At 35.7% G+C, this 19929-nt stretch overlaps 1 pseudogene; it reads left to right on the plus strand.

The window, feature by feature from the left end:
- The first annotated feature begins 11224 nt into the window (after nucleotides 1–11224).
- On the plus strand, nucleotides 11225–12132 carry LOC109261386 (putative vomeronasal receptor-like protein 4; annotated as a pseudogene).
- Nucleotides 12133–19929: the final 7797 nt, after the last annotated feature.

The following is a 19929-nucleotide window of genomic DNA, read 5'->3' on the forward strand; positions in this document are numbered from 1 at the left end:
ATTATGGTTGTGTATTTGACCCTTTTACTACTTCTTCAGGGAACCCTATATTTCAAAAACATTCACTGTTATGATTATTTGCTCCATCCCAAATGTGGACTGTCATGTATTCTATTCATTATCATTTGTTTCCATGTATTTCTTCTTCTTTTTTTTTTTTAATTTCCTGGTTGGCTCAGCCATTCTTTAGTAGGATGTTGTTTAGCTTTCATGTATTTGTGATCTTCCCAATGTTTTACTTGTGGTTGACTTCAAGTTATACACTGCTGTGGTTGGAAAATATGCATGGTACAATCGCAATATTTTGTACTTATTGAGGTAGTTTCTAAGTATGTGATCTAATCTGGAGAATGTCCCATAAACACTTGAAAAGAATGTGTATTATGATGTTATAGGATGAAATGTTCTGAATGTATCTGTTAAATCCATCGGGTCCTCTGTCTCTTTCAAAGCCATTGTCACGTTGTTGACTTTCTCCTTAAATCATCTGCCCATTGTTGTAATTGGGGTGTTAAAGACTCGTATTGTATTATTATCAAAGGGTTCCTTTATGTTCGTTAGCAAGTGTTTTATGGATTTTGTTTGTATCAAGTTGGGGCATAAGTATTTACATTTGTTAGATCTTGTCAGACCTCTTTATTATGATATAGTGATGTTCTTCATCTCTTGTTACAGTCTTTTGCTTAAAATCTTGTTTCTTTGATAGAAATATTGCTACTCTGGCTTTGACTTGACTTCCATTTGCGTGATAAATGCTCCCCAGCCCCTTACTTTCAATCTACAGGGCTCTTTAGGTATAAAAGCAGTGTCTTGTAGGCAACATATTGATGAGTGCTGTTTTTCTTATCCATTCTGACACTCTGTGACTTTTGATTGGAGCATGTAATCATTTTACATTCAGATTGATTATTGATACATATGAATTTAGTGCCATTTTATTATTTTGTCATTGCTTCTGGAGACTTTCTCTGTTTCATTCTAGTCTTCATTTCATTGGGTCTTTCTTCTTGAGTCCCCCTTTAATATTTCCTACAGGCTTGGTTTAATGGTCACCAACACGTTTCATTTTTTTTTTTTTTTGTCTGGGTAAGTCATTATCTCTCCTGATATTATGATCAACAGCCTTAGTGGATAAAGTATACTTGGCTGCATATTTTTTCCCATTCAGCATGTTGAATGTATTATGCCACTACTTCTGGTCAGCCCAGTTTCTATGGAGAGGTCTTGTGCTAACCTCATTCATCTTCCCTTGTAAGATGCAGACTTCTTTTCTCTTGCTGCTTTTACAAAGTTTTCATTATGTCTATATTTTGCAAATTGTACGATAATATACCTTGATGTTTGCCTCCTTTTGTGATTTTGATGGCACTTCTTTGTGCCTCTTGGATTTGGATGTCTCAGATGAAAGAAACCTTCATTTATAATTTCTTTCTCATGCAATTGTAAATGACATTTTTTTCTTTCTGCTACATCATAATGAATGCATGAAATGCAACAGATACCTGTATATTTGTTGTGAATTTTACAACTTTACTGAATTAATTTTCAGTTCTAATATGTTTATGTGGATTCAATAAGGTTTGCATATAAAATGTCATGTCCTAATTCCTAAACACCCACACTCTTTCAAAACTCAATAAGGAGGAAATAGAAAGCTTGAACAGACTCATACCAGCGAAGAAATTTAAACAGTCATCAAAAATATCCCAACAAATAAGAGTCCAGGACCAGTTGGCTTCTCAGAGGAGTTCTACCAGACGTTTAAAGCAGAGATAATACCTATCCTTCTCAAGCTATTCCAAAAAATAGAAAGGGAAGGAAAACTTCCAGACTCATTCCATGAAGCCAGTATTACTTTGATTCCTAAACCAGACAGAGACCCAGTAAAAAAAGAGAACTACAGGCCAATATCCCTGATGAATATGGATGCAAAAATTGTCAATAAGATACTAGCAAATCAAATTCAACAGCATATAAAAAGAATTATTCACCATGATCAAGTGGGATTCACTCAAGGGATGCAGGGCTGGTTCAACATTCGCAAATTAACCAATGTGATACATCACATTAATAAAAGAAAAGATAAGAACCATATGATCCTGTCAATCGATGCAGAAAAGGCCTTTGACAAAATTCAGCAACATTTCTTAATAAAAACCCTTGAGAAAGTCGTGAAAGAAGGAACATACTTAAACATCATAAAAGCCATTTATGAAAAGCCCACAGCTAACATCATCCTCAATGGGGAAAAACTGAGAGCTTTTTCCCTGAGATCAGGAACACGGCAGGGATGTCCCCTCTCACCACTGTTGTTTAACATAGTTTTGGAAGTTCTAGCATCAGCAATCAGACAACAAAAGGAAATCAAAGGCATCAAAATTGGCAAAGATGAAGTTAAGCTTTCACTTTTGCAGATGACATGATATTATACATGGAAAATCCGATAGACTCCACCAGAAGTCTGCTAGAACTGATACATGAATTAAGCAAAGTTGCAGGATACAAAATCAATGTACAGAAATCAGTTGCATTCTTATACACTAATAATGAAGGAACAGAAAGACAAATAAAGAAACTGAACCCATTCACAATTGCACCAAGAAGCATAAAATACCTAGGGATGAATCTAACCAAAGATGTAAAGGGTCTGTATGCTGAAAACTATAGAAAGCTTATGAAGGAAATTGAAGAATATATAAAGAAATGGAAAGACATTCCCTGCTCATGGATTGAAAGAATAAATATTGTCAAAATGTCAATACTACATTTGCACATTCAGTGCAATCCCAATCAAAATTGCACCAGCATTCTTCTCGAAACTAGAACAAGCAATCCTAAAATTCATATGGAACCACAAAAGGCCCCGAATAGCCAAAGTAATTTTGAAGAAGAAGACCAAAGCAGGAGGCATCACAATCCCAGACTTTAACCTCTACTGCAAAGCTGTCATCATCAAGACAGCATGTTATTGGCACAAAAACAGACACATAGACCAATGGAATAGAATAGAAACCCCAGAACTAGACCCACAAACGGATGGCCAACTAATCTTTGACAAAGCAGGAAAGAACATCCAATGGAAAAGAGACAGTCTCTTTAACAAATGGTGCTGGGAGAACTGGACAGCAACATGCAGAAGGTTGAAACTAGACCACTTTCTCACACCATTCACAAAAATAAACTCAAAATGGATAAAGGACCTGAATGTGAGACAGGAAACCATCAAAACCCTAGAGGAGAAAGCAGGAAAAGACCTCTCTGACCTCAGTCATAGCAATTTCTTACTTGACATATCCCCAAAGACAAAGGAATTAAAAGCAAAAATGAACTACTGGGACCTTATGAAGATAAAAAGCTTCTGCACAGCAAAGGAAACAACCAACAAAACTAAAAGCCAACCAACAGAATGGGAAAAGATGTTTGCAAATGACATATCAGACAAAGGGCTAGTATCCAAAATCTATAAAGAGCTCACCAAACTCCACCCCCGAAAACAAATAACCCAGTGAAGAAATGGGCAGAAAACATGAATAGACACTTCTCTAAAGAAGATATCCAGATGGCCAACAGGCACATGAAAAGATGCTCAACGTCGCTCCTCATCAGGGAAATACAAATCAAAACCACACTCAAATATCACCTCACGCCAGTCAGAGGGGCCAAAATGAACAAATCAGGAGACTATAGATGCTGGGAAGGATGTGGAGAAACGGGAACCCTCTTGCACTGTTGGTGGGAATGCAAACTGGTGCAGCCACTCCGGAAAACAGTGTGGAGGTTCCTCAAAAAATGAAAAGTAGACCTATCCTGTGACCCAGCAATAGCACTGCTAAGAATTTACCCAAGGGATACAGGAGTACTGATGCATAGGGGCACTTGTACCCCAATGTTTATAGCAGCACTCTCAACAATAGCCAAATTATGGGAAGAACCTAAATGTCCATCAACTGATGAATGGATAAAGAAATTGTGGTTTATATATACAATGGAGTTCTATGTGGCAATGAGAAAGAATGAAATATGGCCCTTTGTAGCAACATGGATTGAACTGGAGAGTGTTATGCTAAGTGAAATAAGCCATACAGAGAAAGACAGATACCATATGTTTTCACTCTCATGTGGATCCTGAGAAACTTAACAGAAACCTATGGGAGAGGGGAAGGAAAAAAAAGAAATAGGTTAGAGTGGGAGAGATCCAAAGCATAAGAGACTCTTAAAAACTGAGAACAAACTGAGGGTTGATGGGGGGTGGGAGGGAGGGGAGGGTGGGTGATGGGTATTGAGGAGGGCACCTTTTGGGATGAACACTGCGTGTTGTTTGGAAACCAATTTGACAATAAACTTAATATATTGACAAAAATAAAAAAATAAATAAAATGTCATGCCCTTTGCCCATTGTAAGTTTTCATTCTCCTTTACCAATTTGAAATACTTGTCTATCTTTGTCTTCTGTTATTGCTGTGTTTACCACGTTCAGTACTATCTTGAACAAAGGTGTTGAAAGTGGGTATTTGTTTTTCCCTCCTGATCTTACAGGAAGGGTTTTCACTTTTTCACTATTGAATATGATTTTAGCATGTTTTCCCCATATTTGAACCTTTAATATTGAGATATGTTCTTTCAAAAACCGCTTTCTGAGCCTTATTATAATGAATGAATGCTGTAGTTTGTCAAATGCTTTCTCTGCACCTACAGGGAGGATCCTATGGGTTTTACCCTGCATTGTTTTGATGACATTTATCAAGTAGTTTTAATTGTGAATTTTCAACCACCCATGCATCACTACAAAAAAATCACAGTGGAGGATGGATAATGATTTCTAAAATTTAATATTGAATATTGTTTGGTAAAATTTGTTGAGGAATTTCTGCATCTATATTCATCAGAGTCATTGGCCTATAGTTTTTGTTATTTTATATTTTAGTTTCTTTGTCTGGTTTTTGATATCTGTGTAGTAGTGGCCTTTATAATCGATTTGAAAGTTTTTCTTTATCTTCTATTTTGTTTTGGTTACTTTGAGAATAGTTGTTAATGCGTCTTTAAATAGTTGATAGAATTCACCTGTGAAGCCATTAGATTGTGGATTTTGATTTGATTTGTGTGCATGTGTTTTGGCTACTGATTCAATTTCATTATAATAGAATGTTCAAACTGTCTATTTCCAGGAATTTATCTGTTCCTTCTTGTTTGTTGAGTTGTTACCATGTAATGTCTTTCTATATTATTTTATAATTCTTCTCATTTCTGTGTTTCTTCTGTCAGTTTAGTTTCTTTATTGCTGATTTTATTTATTTGAGTCTTCTCAATTAAATGTTTTGAGACTGGCTGTAGTTTTTCATTTATGATTGTTTTTTCAAAGAACAACCTCTTGATTTAAATTGTATTATTTTATTTTAGTGTTTTAGAAGGTTGATTTTTTTAAAATTTGAAAAACAGGAAATGCTGAGTCTGTTATTTATTGCCTGGTACCTGCTTAGGTAGCAAGGGTTGTAGATGGAGACCACTCTTCATTGTCATGGTGAAATAAATCTTACATTTTTAAAGACTATGTGCCAACAGTGATTTTTATTCAAAGAAAAATGAGAATAAGGTATGGAGAATTTCAATATACTTTATACTTCCACACATGCATGGCTTCCTCCAGAATCAACATACTCTACCAGAGTAGAACATTATTTACAATAGATAAACCTACACTGACACATTAACAATCAACCAAAATCCATAGCTTGCATTATTGTTCATTCTTGGGGTTGCACATTTCTTTTGTCTTTGAAAACATGGTATGTTGAGTTGTACGTACCATTATAGAATGACACAGAGTATTCTCATTGTCCAAAAAGTCCTCTCTTTTATAAATACTCCTCCCTCTCTATTTTTGCAACCATTCATGTTATTATTTTCTCTGCGCTTTCACTTTTTCCAGAAAGTCTTACAGTTGGAATCATACTGATGAATAATTGGTATTGGTTTATAAAAGAAGAAGTCATTAATCAAATACCGGATTAGTTGCTTGATAAAGAAAATGGACCACAAAAACAACAATCATTGTAAGGATTAAGGTTAAATTTAACAATAAAAATTTGCTGTGGATGGGTATTATTAAAGCAAACATTCTATAAGTCTCTAGAATTGTTTCCTTGGTGCAGCGTGTGTGAAATAAAGAAACTTAGAAAAAGAAACAACTGAGGAAAAGGATTGGGAGTGACAGAATACACCACCGCAGGAGACTACAATTCTAAGTCAAATGAGACATTGTGGCTAGGAGAGTGTACATCTCAACCTTAAGTGATGCTTGAATGTAGATTCACTTTTTATGTTTACTAAGTGCATCTGGCCAAGCTGGTGGAGGATTAGATTGTGAGAAGACAGGTTACAATTTTCACACCATGCAGATGCTCTGTAATACTACTGACTTCCCTCTACAAATGATAACTTCGAGGGAGGTGGGATGGCACAATTTGTTAAGAGTCTCTTGATTTCAGCTTTGGTCATGATCTCGTTGTTTGTGAGATTGAGCCTTGCACCAGGTTCTCTCTGCTGACAATGCAGACTGCTTAGGATTCTCTATCTTCCTCTCGCCCACCGCCTCAACACTCTCTATATCTCAAATAAACTTTAAAAAATCATTACTGCACCCAAGTGAAGTGGAGGAGACACTATTCATTCCCAAATGATATCACTTAGCTGTGATCCTGAGACTAATTTAGAACACGTGTGAAGTCTTCTGAACACTCTTGAATCATCAGAGATACACTGGGCAATATGACATGGTATTCTGCTCATTTGAAGTTCATGTTATGCAAAGACTTTGGGTTTTTTGACAGATATTGAGACCACAAAACTCCTAGAAAGGCTACCTAGAGAAATGAACTTATGTTGTAGAAAAGTTTGAAACCCAGGTGTTTCTCACTATTCCCCAGGAATTAGACAATTTCAGTTTTCCCTGTTGTGTCCGTACTTCCTAAAAACCCCAAAGTTAGGCATGCCCTGCTTCGACAGGTGACGTGACACACGTGGGCACTGGGGAGATGAGCTGAGGACAACCATTACCTATAACCTCTTTTTGTAGTCCCATTTCCCACAATCTGACTCTAAAGTCTCATTCGTGTAGGTGATTGTTTCTAAGCTTCATTAATAGTGAGTGTTCAAGAGTCAGATGGGAGGTGAGATGAGGCAGGATTGTGTGTGTGTGTGTGTGTGTGTGTGTGTGTTAAAGTATTAGAATTCTCTTCGCATAGTTTCAGTCTTTTATTGAACTATAAGTACCATCAGTTTATGTTTCCAGATTAAAGGTGAATTTAAGTAATGTTATTAGAGTATAAACTTATACATATATAGAATAATATTTGTGTTTTCCTGATATTCCATTTAAATTTGAATACTTTTCACTTTTTCTCACTATGCTTTTCCCCAGTATTTCTGAAAATTAAATGCCTTAAAAGAATGATATCTTTGTCAGCAATCATTGTTTTCCTCTTAGTTCTGTACTAATTTCAGATGCTTTTCAGTTATTCAAAGGTATCTGGTGACTAAAATACATAATATTTTGGTATTGACACATTTTTCCAAAAACATTTTCATGGAACTCATCTTTGTAGTGTTTTTTTTTTTCTTTTTGAAATTGCCAACTCCGTTTCTCATGGTGCCACTATCACCACTGAACCAACCAACTTACTTGCACCTTTTCACTTGCAATTCTCATAATGACTTTATGCTATCAATAACTAGTCATATGTATTGCAATTTTTAATAGAATATAGTAAAATTAGTTGGGGATATGATGTTATAGACTAATACAATAATAAAATAGAAGGTAGGATGTGCTTCGTCATGGAAAGAACTGTGTAAATATAAGATATATTGAATACAACTCTCAATGCATTTTCTATACCACTGAGGAAATACATTTTTTCATACTTATTTCCTCTTTATAACATAAAATCTACTGAGAAATATAACTTGTGTTTTTATAAATGAATTCTTTTTCATTACCCCTTAAGTTTTCAGACATTTTATTTCATTCCAAAAAAAAAAAAAAAACCTTATGATGAGTGTTTGTGCCAGGTTTGTTTAATGGTGACATTTATCCACTATTATGTATGGGTATAATGATACATAATTTGGCCTTAAAAATTGAAAGTGCCCTCAAGTGACAGCATACAAATTAGAAGGAACTTCATATGCATCATCTGTCTTCTGGCACAATTCAGGTTTTGCACCTTCAGCACCAAACTTGTTGTCTCTTAGACTGAGTGCTGAGATGCGTATTTAGGTTTATAAGTTTTCAACATTTGAGCCAGGTCCATGTTCCCCTTTACCTATTCACCATTGTATGAAATCTACATTTTTATATCTCATTTCTCAAGATATAGTCTACATTTTCCCTATTCCATGATTTTTCCTTAGTAGGGTTGCCAGATTTGCTGAATATAAGCACATGATGCAGAAATTGAAACTCAGAAAAGTGGCGATGACTTTTATGGACCACTATGAAATACTTGTATATTTACATGTGATATGTGTAGGCAATAGTTGGGATATACATCTACTAAAATAATTATTCATCACTGATTGATAATGAAATTTAACTTAATATCTAGCACTTTATTCCCCGACTCAGATCTATGAAGAACATAGTACTTTCTTGTCCAGGCTCATACAAAAATTATAAAGAGTGTCACCGGATGAAGAAAAAAAACATTATTTATTTGTTCACCAGGAGTATGCCTTCAGTATGTGATAGACATTTACAGAAAGCAGACATGAATTAGAGGAGGCCAGACATATATACTATAAGCTGGTAGAATAAAATATTAATATTTTTCCATGTCATTTTATTGAATGTATTTTACTATATCTTTTTAGGACATGGCTTGGGATATATGTCGTATATCTTTAAATGATTCAAATATACACTTCTTAAATAATTACACCTTTATGTTAGTGGCCAACATGCTAATGTTTTAGTGAGACTCGACTGTGATCCCCCAGATTTGTATATAATTGTGCCTTTAAGCAAATATCATCCTAGTCCTTAGGGTGACAGCAGACCCCAAGTGTTCTGTGGGTACAGATATATGTTTGTAGCAACTATTGTACTATTGTAGTTTTTTGTTTGTTTCTTTCTTTATGATATTGAAGGTAAATTTTCTTTAGATAATAAAAGGTAATAAAATTTTGGAAAAATAGTTACAGACATTTAATCAAATGCACAATCACTTCATAAAAAACAAATATATCAGGTGATTAAGAGCAATGTTTTACTTCAGCAAAGACATTCTGAGTTCCAGTCAAGAGAACTTACTCTAAAAATTTCTTCATTGAAGACAAAACGTAGCACTCTTTCCTTTCAAGAGAAGAACAAATAGAATAAGTACTACAGCTAAATATTTCAAGCCTTGGATCACATTAATTGCGTAAAATAATTATGACTGCATACAGGGCAAATAACATGAGAAAATAATTGCAAAACTGTTCATTGGCATTTTATAAAGATTTTGATATTGGAAAAGTTCTGATGAGGTATGAATATAAGCATTTTTATGGGACCATTTTTGAAATTGTTTATTTATTTTGAGGGTGTGGGATCTGCAGAGAGAGAGGTACAGAGAAAATACTAAGTAGCTTCTGAGCTGTCAGTGCAGAGGTTGACACAGGGATCAATTTTATGACAATGAGATCATGAATTGAGCTGAAGTCAATAGTCAAACCCTTAACGGATTCAGACACCCAGGCTCCCCTATTGAAGAATTTTTAATGGAATGAGAGTATATCCTTTTATTAAATAAAATTCCCAGAATAGATATCCATATAAGCATTTTGACACAAATTTGTGGATGTCATAAATTGGAAAATTGTGTGTTGTCTTCTTGTCCTCTTGAAAATTTAGAGCTGGCAATCAGCAATTTTTTACTGATATAAAAAGAAATTATAGAAGAATCATTGTGAATGAAAAAAAAGTAATGATCCATGTTCATGTTGAATAAATTTTGTTAATATGATTTGTAATAAAAGAATATTTCTACCCCCTGGGATGCCTATATCCAAATCCTCATATCCCTGATATAAATACATTAGGTTGTGTGACAATGAGAATTTTTTTTATTTATTTTTTATTTATTTATTTTTATTTTTTAATATATGAAATTTACTGTCAAATTGGTTTCCATACAACACCCAGTGCTCATCCCCAAAGGTGCCCTCCTCAATACCCATCACCCACCCTCCCCTCCCTCCCACCCCCCATCAACCCTCAGTTTGTTCTCAGTTTTTAACAGTCTCTTATGCTTTGGCTGTCTCCCACTCTAACCTCTTTTTTTTTTTTCCTTCCCCTCCCCCATGGGTTTCTGTTACGTTTCTCAGGATCCACACAAGAGTGAAACCATATGGTATCTGTCTTTCTCTGTATGGCTTATTTCACTTAGCATCACACTCTCCAGTTCCATCCACTTTGCTACAAAAGGCCATGTGACAATGAGAATTAATGTCGTAGATAGAAGGATGATTAATAAGTATGTGATTTTAAGTTGAGATTATGCTGAGTTATCAGAATAAGCCAAATGTAGTCACAATGGTATCTAAATGTGGAAGTACGAAGAAGAGAAATTGTGAAAGTTTCATGGTATGTGAAGGAAAACTCACCTGGGCATTACATTTTTGCAATTATTTGTTTGGTAATTCTTTCCCTGTTAGTATAAAATGTATATCACTTCAACTATACAAACACCTATGCATACTTTATATAGATATTGGCATTCTTAATGCTAGATATGAGACAGTATAAGGCAGAACAGGAAAGCAAACTTTCTAAAAAAGAGTATAGGGAATGGTACATTATCCTGGCATGAAGAGTATAGGGAATGTGTACATTATCCTTGCATGAATATCTATATGAGATATCTCTCTCTCCTTCCTATATTTCCTTCTCTCTTTCTCCCTATTTAGATAATACATATATTATAGATGACAGATACATAGATAGATAGATACTACATAGATATGAATGTGTATAATATATGCCTACACTTAGAATTGGTATACAAAAACTTTTGATACTGTATTTCTAAGACTTTTATGACATAGGTTTAATGATTGATTGGGTGAAATAAAAATTGTGTTGGGTTGATGGTGAATGGCATTGATGATGTAAGGTCTAATTCTTTAAGATACAAAAAAAGTATATATTTTCTTGGCCACTGTGATGATGACATCTTCCATTTATATGACTATTAAGATAGGACTATTTTTACAAGTTGGTATTGTAATATTTGTCACCACCTTCTTCCTTCTTTTCCAAATCTTCACACTCCTTCTGGATTACAGGCCTAAATCTTCTGACATGATCATCTGTCTCTTGGCCCTTGTCCACATAATGAAACTCTTCACTGAACGGTTTCTGTTGTCTACAGACCTGTTTGAAGTTCTGAACTTTCTGAATGATTTCAAAAGTAAGGCTTTATTCTTCATGATCACAGTGTCACAAAGAATCTCCGTGAGCAACACCTGCCTCCTTACCATCCTCCAGGCCATCATCATCAGCCCCAGCACCTTCTGGTTGGCCAGGTTTAAACATAAGTGCACAAAGTACATCTTCTGTGCTTTTATCATCTTATGGTTTCTTAGTTTGTCTCTAAATAGTAACTGCCTCTTGTTTACTGCTGCTTCTAATGTGACCCAGAGCAATCTACAGCATGTAGATCAGTAAATACTGCTCATTTTCTCACATAAACGCCATCATCAGGAAAGAGTTTTTCACTTTTTTTTTATTATCCAGAGATGTTTCCTTTATAGGAGTCATGCTGCTCTCAAGTGCATACATGGTCATTCTCTTGTCCAGGCCTCAGAGGCAGTGTCAGAACTTTCACAGCACCAGCCTGTCTTCAAGAGTCTCCTCAGAGACAAGGGCTACCAAGACCATCCTGTTGTTGGTGAGTTGCTGTGTCATTTACTGGGTGGATGTCATCATCTCCTCCTCAAGTCTGTTATGGATATATGACCCTGTCACCCTGGATTTCCAGAAGCTTGTGCCCAATGTATATGCCGCTGTCAGTGCATTGGTAATAACAGGTTCTGATAAAAAAGTAAAAAAATGTGTTTCAAAAGTGTTGGAAAATTATAATCAAGTTATAACTGCTTATTCATGAAATAGTTATTGAAAAAATGATTGTTTTTATTTTATTCAAATGATAGAGTATTTATTTATATAACATTTAAAATTTAATTTTAATTTAAATGTAATTTAAAAGTATATTTTACTTTTTCTAAATATTTTTGAAACCTGTGATGGCAAGGACAGTCCAGTTGCTAGTTTAGTATCAAGAAAGATTCGATATTCCCATGTGTTTACAAGTTCCTTTATATTTCATTTTATTTCTCAAACTCCCTTAAGGAAAATTTTCTCTTTATACAGGAAATTGTCCCCTAAGCACTACTATTATACTTTAGTTCAATGTTAGTGTTCCCTATTGATAATGCAATATTCTTAAATTCAATTACACTTCTTACTTCAAGACATTTAGCTACACAACTAATTTTAATTGAGCAACAGTTTCTCTCTGCACTTTCTACTTATTTCTCTGTGTTTTCTGAGTTCTGGCTTCTGTTAAGGCGGCAGAGATTGTACTCTCACCTCTGTAGTTTTTTCTATTTTATTTCTCTCATTTTATTACACGGCATTTCTGTTTTGTAACATCATGCCTAGGTTTAAAATTAGAAATTTATTTATTTTTACTTTTTAACTCAATTTAATTTTTGAGTGAGAGAGAACACGGGGCAGGGTGGGGCCGGCAGAGAGTGGGGAGAGAGCATCCCAAGCAGGCTCCGTATTGTCAACGCAGATCATGATGCAGGGCTGGAACCCTTGAATTGTGAGATTCTGATCTGAGTTGAAATCAAGAGTCAGACACTTAACCAACTGAGCCATCCAGGCGCCCCTGAAATTAGAACTGTATTAATCATCATTTCTTTAATTTTACTTGATTATTTTGTATACTCTAGTGAAACTATTAAATGTTTGTTAATTATTCCCATTCTGATCTTCATTTATCTGTTGTGACAATTGTATTCTCTCTCTTTTTTTTAATTTTTTTTTTACTGTTTATTTATTATTGAGAGCGAGGGAGAGAGAGTGAGCACAAGCAGCGGAGGGGCAAGAGAGAAAAAGAGACAGAGACAGAGAATCTGAAGCAGGCTTCGCACTGTCAGCACAAAGCCTGACGTGGGGCTCAAACCTATGAGCCCGAGATCATGACCTGAGCTGAAGTTAGATGTTCAACCAACTGAGCCACCCAGGCACCCCAACAATTCTATTCTCTATAAATGATCTTACTTTAATGTCCTTGGCTGCAATATTTTTGCTCAATATTCTAGTTTATTATTTTTCAAATCACCTCAGACTAATGTAATATTTAACAAAAATATTGTGTTCTAAATTGTGTCATTTTATTTTTCAAGATGTAATTATATTAGGCTCCTTTTTAATATATTTGACTATTGTATAGTTTCTTACTCTTTCCACATTACTTTGATTTCCTATTTTTCCTGCCTTTACTTAACTATTTTAAACATATTGCCAATATCTTTATTGTGTGACATGTAATTTCTTCTCCCTTTTACTCAATACCTTATTCAATGGTGTCTTTCACCCTTTCTAATTCCCTTATAAAATTTGGGACATATCAAAGTGGGTATCCAGTCACTTTGTTTCCTTTTTGTACCAATCATCCTGAGGGCAAGTTGGAGTACCAAACAGGTTTGAACTCCTTGTGGTCAGCCAGGATCTGGATGAGGAGTTGTCTTTTTATTTTGATTAATACTTTTGACGTATAGATGACTTTGTCTATAGACAGACACATGAAAAGATGCTCAACATCACTGATAACCAAGGGAATATGAACAAAACCATAAGAATTCCCATGTCACAGTTGTCAGAATGACTAAAATCAACAACACAAGAAACATCATATGTTGGTGAGGATATGAAGGATGAAGAACCGTTTTTGCCCTATTGGTGGGAATAGAAATTGGTGTAGCACATTTGAAAATAGTACAGAGGTTTCTCAAAAAGTAAATATATAAAACTGCCCTATACCCAGCAATTGAACTACTGGGTATTTACCCAAAGGGTAAACAAATGCTGATACAAAGGGGTGCATATACCTCAATATTTATAAGTACCCCCAATTTTAACACAGTCATCTACAAATACCTGAATTATGAAATCAGCCAATATTTCCATTGAATGATTATAAACATACACACACAAAAAAATACCCCCCACACACCCACTGGAATATTACTCAGGCATAAAATCAACAAAATCTTGCCATTTGTAAGCCATAGATGGAGTAAGAGTTTATTATGCTTAGCAAAATAACTCATAGAAAGACATATACCACATGATTTCACTCATATGGGGAATTTAAGAAACAAACCAAATGAACAAAGAAAGAAAAAGAGAGAGGAGAACCAAGAAACAGATTCTTACCTACAAGAGAACTCACAGATAGTTATCAGAGGGGAGGTGGGGAGGATGGGTTAAATAGATGATGGGGATCAGAGTGCACTTGTCATTAGCTGTAGGTTATATATGTAGTTGTGGAATCAGCATACTTACACCTGAAATTATAGTACACTGTAAGTTAATTAACTGGAATTAAAATAAAATATTAAAATAAGTTACATGGTGATTAATGAAACAATTTTAGCTGTAGTGGACAATTTCGGCCACAAGCACAGAATGCTGTTAAGGTAACTTCCCTTTAATGTCACTGAAGTATGTAACAGAATTCACTTTGCAGTGAACTGTCAAAAAAGGTCCTTGCTATGTTCTTTGAAACAGTTATGGGTTTTAAAAAGATATGTATCAATGACCAATCTTGCTATTGATCAATTGATAAAGCAATATATTTTAATTCTACTAGTAAAACATCAACACATGCAGTAACACTAGTAACACACCAACACATACATGACACATAAACATGAAAAAGAAAACACAAAACCATAAAAAAGCAAATAAATTTAGCATGTTATAAAATGGAGTGTTCCTTGAATAAAGCCTAACACTAACTTAGATAGGTTTTGTAGGATTTCATGTCTACCCACCATAGACAGACACATTATAGAACTGTCATGATTCTGTTAGGTTTTGATGACCTTCAGAAAGGGGTTCTTCTGTGCCTTCCGTGCCACCAGTGGTTCCTTATATATCTGGTCAACATCAAATTCCCTACTTAGAGCATGTCAGACTCAACTGAATTATAAATACAAAATGCTTAGTACCCACCAGCGTTCTGAAGCCAATTGTTCACAATGGACCATTGGTAACGTTACGATACTCAACAATGTGGCTATTTCATTTCAATTTGCAACCATTCAAATAAAAGGGATTTACAAACACTTCAAAAATTTTGTTATAAGGATTCGAATGCCTACATTTCCATATAATTCAAATAACAGTTTCATGTAAAAGAGAGGTCAGTTTCTTTGCATATAATCCTATGTTGTTGTCAATGCTAGGCACCCATGGATCGTCATTTAAGTAAACGATGATGAGGTTTTCCACCCAGGTCACCTGATTTATTATTACAACCCTTCCCTTATTTAAACCTAGCCCAGGAAATCGTGGTTTATTTGTTTTTGCTTATTTGTTTGTGTTTGTTTTGTTTTCGTTTTCTTAAATGTAAGCCAAACATATTTAGTAAATATGTTATAATGATATTTCTGTTTCCTAAACAGACTGAAGAATAGATGTTTTAAATTTAATCTATTTGGATTTTAATCCAGCTTTCTTTGATTTTGAATCCTATTAATACTGTTTCTCAACAGTCTTGCCAACACTTGTTATTTCTTGTCTTTTGTGGTGAAAGCCGTTGTGACAGGTGGGAGGTGATAGCTCTTTGTGGGGCAGATTGTTATTTTCCTGATAATTAGTGTTTCAGCACTTTCCATGTTTTCATTGGATGGATTATTGTTTTGCTATTGAGTTGTGTAAGTTGTTTTATTTTTATATTTTATATGCTAGTCCCTTTTTCATATTATGATTTGAAAGTATTTTCTCTCTTTCAATAGGTTTCTTTTCATTTTAATTGATGGTTTATTTTGGTGTGCAGAACTTTGTAGTTAGATGTAGTACCACTTGATTATTTTTACATTTATTTCCTTTACTTTTGGGGTCAAATCCTGACCCCCCAAAAAATTCACCACAAAGACTGATGTCAAGATGCTTTTCACCTATGTTTTATTGTGGCAGTTTTATGGTTTCAAGTCTTATGTTTCACTCCTTAACACATATTAAAGTGACTTTTTCATGTGGTTGAAGAAAGGGTCACAGGTTAATTTTTTTCATGTGCCTGTTTGTTCTTCCAGAACCATTAATTGAAGAGACTGTCCTTTCCTCATCGTGTGTCCTTGGCTCCTTTGTTGTAAATTCATTAACTATGTGTATATGGGTTCATTTCTATTCTCTCCATTCTCCTCCATTGTTCCATGGACTTATTTTTATACCAGTACCATGATATTTTGTGTACTCTTTGTAATTGGAGTTTATTTTTTATTATTTTGATATGAGTTATTTTATGAGTAGAAAATGGATTTTAGTAAGTGGCACAGCTGCAGGTTGTCTCCTTAGCGATGCCCATGCCAGCTCACAAATGGGAGTTAGGCTCAGAGAAGGAGAGTCATTCCTCTGTGCAGATAAAGTAACTTCTAACTGCAGCCACTTTCCCCACATCTTAAATCGTGGTCATGTGAGTATTATGCTGTGTATAAAAACACAGTTGAACATGAATATAGCTTACAATGGTTGTGTGATTCAGGATGTGTGGCCAATAGTGTTTTTCTAATAAGTGTACATTCAAAAGTTTGAGATAACTGAATTAAAGCACAGAGGAACCTGTTGTCTGGAATGATGATGGGGCACATATGGGGTGTGTTAAGTCACAAAGAAAAGGGGTGGGAGAGATTTAAAGCAGCATCTAGCTGTGAGGTGAGGTGGCTGTTAGTCATGATTGTTTGAAAAGACTGGCCCTGTTGACGTCTTGGCGAATGGTGACCACCAGGGCCCTAATGCATAAAACTCTTTAGTATCTACGTGTTGTCCTGAGATAAGGCCAAAAAGTTGACTTTGGTCTTCCAGTCTCAGTATGTTCCCCTCTCTCTTCCAGATGCATTCTCTTTTCCTCTAGCCAAAGAGACTTTTTCTCTTTGGTCTTCCAAGTACCCTTCCCCAACCATGCATCACTTCCTCTGTGGACCTGTCCCTGTTCCCCTTTATAACATGTACCAGTAAATCATGCTCCATGAAGTCAAAGACCAGCTGTGCTCCTCTCGCCCCTCTTGTGTCTATATTGTTAATACAGTGGTAGGAGATAGCAAGTGCTTGATGAGTGTATGCAAAACAAGGAAGGAGTCAGTGGTGTGGCAGGTCCTGTCTCTGGTGCTAGCAATAAAGAGAAAATCATCCCTGTCTTCAAGGAACTCCTGAAAGTGCAGTAGAAGAAACAAGTAGCTGGCAGGCAGTTGCCGTGCTGTGGTCTCCACGCTCTGGCAGAAGAAAACCCAGGGCACTCTGAGAACACACGTGGACCTGGTTGTCAAAGAAACCTTCCCAGAGAAGAGGAAACTCAAAAGGAAATTTGGACACAACCAGGGGAAAGGGAAGGGAGAGGTGTTACCTATAAGCTCCCTCTGCTGGTGGGTAATCACCCACCCTGTCTTCTCTCAAGATGCAGCTGCATAGCCACATTCTCATTTCCTGTCTCTCTCCCTGTGGTCTGTTTGGGCCTCTATTCTACTCCCTCCAGTGTGTCATGGCAGATGCTTGCCACCTTTTCAATGTGTATCAATGGGATACTGCCCATTGAGGCCTCTGGTTTTGTCCTTGTAGTTGCTTGCAAATGACTGTTGGTGGGACAACTTTCTTGTGATCATGTATTCTTATTGTGGGACGGAACCTTGTAGACCATCTCCTCATTGTATGGATGGACAAACTGAAGCTAGGAGGAAAAATTACTTGCTAAAATACAAACCCTTGGTTCGTGCAAATGAAGACCAGCACTTATTTTTCCTGACTGTTGAGGCAAAGACTCCATCCTAGGCATACTTCCCTTTTTTTTCCATGTCTTCTTTTTCTTTTCTTTTTCTTTTTAAATTCAGGTTAGTTACAGTATATTCTTGGTTTGGGGACTAGAAGCTAGTGATTCATCTCTTATATATGACACCCAATGCTCATTCTCTAAAGTGCCCTTCTTAATGCCCATCACCCATTTAACTCCTCCAACCACTCCCTCCCCTTCCAGCAACCCTCAGTTTTGTTCTCTGTATTTAAGATCTCTTATGGTTTGCTCCATCTCTGTTTTTATGTTATTTTTCCTTCTTTTCCCCTTGTTCATCTGGTGTGTTTCTTAAATTCCACATATGATTGAAATCATATGACATATGTCTTTCTCTGACTAATTTCACTTAGCATAATACACTCTAGTTCCATACATGTCATTGACAATGACAAGATTTAATTCTTTTTTATGGCTGAGTAGTATTCCATTGTATACACACCACATCTTCATTTTTAAATTTTTTTAATGTTTATTTATTTTTCAGAGATACAGAGACAGAATGCGAGTGGGTCAGGGGCACACAGAGAGGGAGACACAGAATCCGAAGCAGGATCCAGGCTGAAAGCTGTCAGCACAGAGCCTGACATGGGGCTCGATCTCACGAGCTGCGAGATCATGATCTGAGCCGAAGTTGGACACTCAACTGACTGAGCCACCCAGGCACCCCTACACTACATCTTCTTTATCCATTCATCAGTTGATGGACATTTGGGCTCTTTCCATAGATTATCTATTATTGATAGTGTTGCTATAAATATTAGAATGTATGTGCTTGAGGACTTATAACTTGATACTTAAATCTGCTACCATCTGCCCTATACAAACAATACACAACACAATAATAAATTCATTCCCGTTTTTGAGCACTCTTCCATTCTTGTCCTATGTTTTACTTGACATTTGCTACACGATCAACAGTATATTGCTTTTATAGTTACTTAAACTTTCTAGTATCTTATAGCGGAAAATTTTAAATGAGATGATGAAAGCCTGACATATTTCCTATTACTGTTTCTACCCACCTCATTCTTTCCTAGATACAAGTGCTCATCTGGTACCATTGTATGTTGGCCTAAAGAACTCCCATTGACTTTTCTTGTAGTGTGAGTCTATTCTCGGACACTCTTAGTGTTGATATGCCTGAAATTTATTTATTTGTCTTCATTTATTAAAGAAAATTCTGCTAGACGTGGAATTCTGTGTTGGCAGGGTCATTTTTATTCTTTAAGATTTTGAAGATGTCATTCAATATTATTAGTTTGCATTTTCTTCTAAAAAAGTTTTCGCAGTTCATTTACCCCTTTTTCCCATGTGTATCATGTGTGTTTTCTGCCTGTTTTCAGATTTTCCCTTTCTCACTGATTGCCACAATCTCATTATTTCAGTCCACTGTTTGCTTTTGTGTGTGTGTCTTTTGCTTGGGGTTCACATAACCACTGATGTGTGTCCTTTGATGGGGTTTCATGACCCATGTATTGATTCACATTGGTGTGTTATAGTGAATGGTGATTCTGAGTGACACGTTTGGCTTTGTTCCAGTTGACTCTTTCAACATCACCATGAATGTACTATAAATATATCCAAAATATTAATTTTCACCATGAAGAAATGTTAACATGTTTTCCTTTAAAACATGGTGTCCAAGCAATGATGTCAGGAGGGCTAATGAGAAAGCCATCTGTTATTGGCTAGCTGAGCTGCCAGGTGATTGGCTGCATGATCAAGGCCAACCTAAGAGAATCCTGGTGATTGGCCAGATATGGTTTTGATGTCACAAGAGAGCAATATGATGAACCAGCGCTTTAATAAA

The sequence above is a fragment of the Panthera pardus genome, unplaced genomic scaffold, assembly GCF_024362965.1.
Source record: "Panthera pardus isolate Hobbes unplaced genomic scaffold, ASM2436296v1 HiC_scaffold_21, whole genome shotgun sequence".
Lineage (NCBI taxonomy): Eukaryota > Metazoa > Chordata > Mammalia > Carnivora > Felidae > Panthera > Panthera pardus.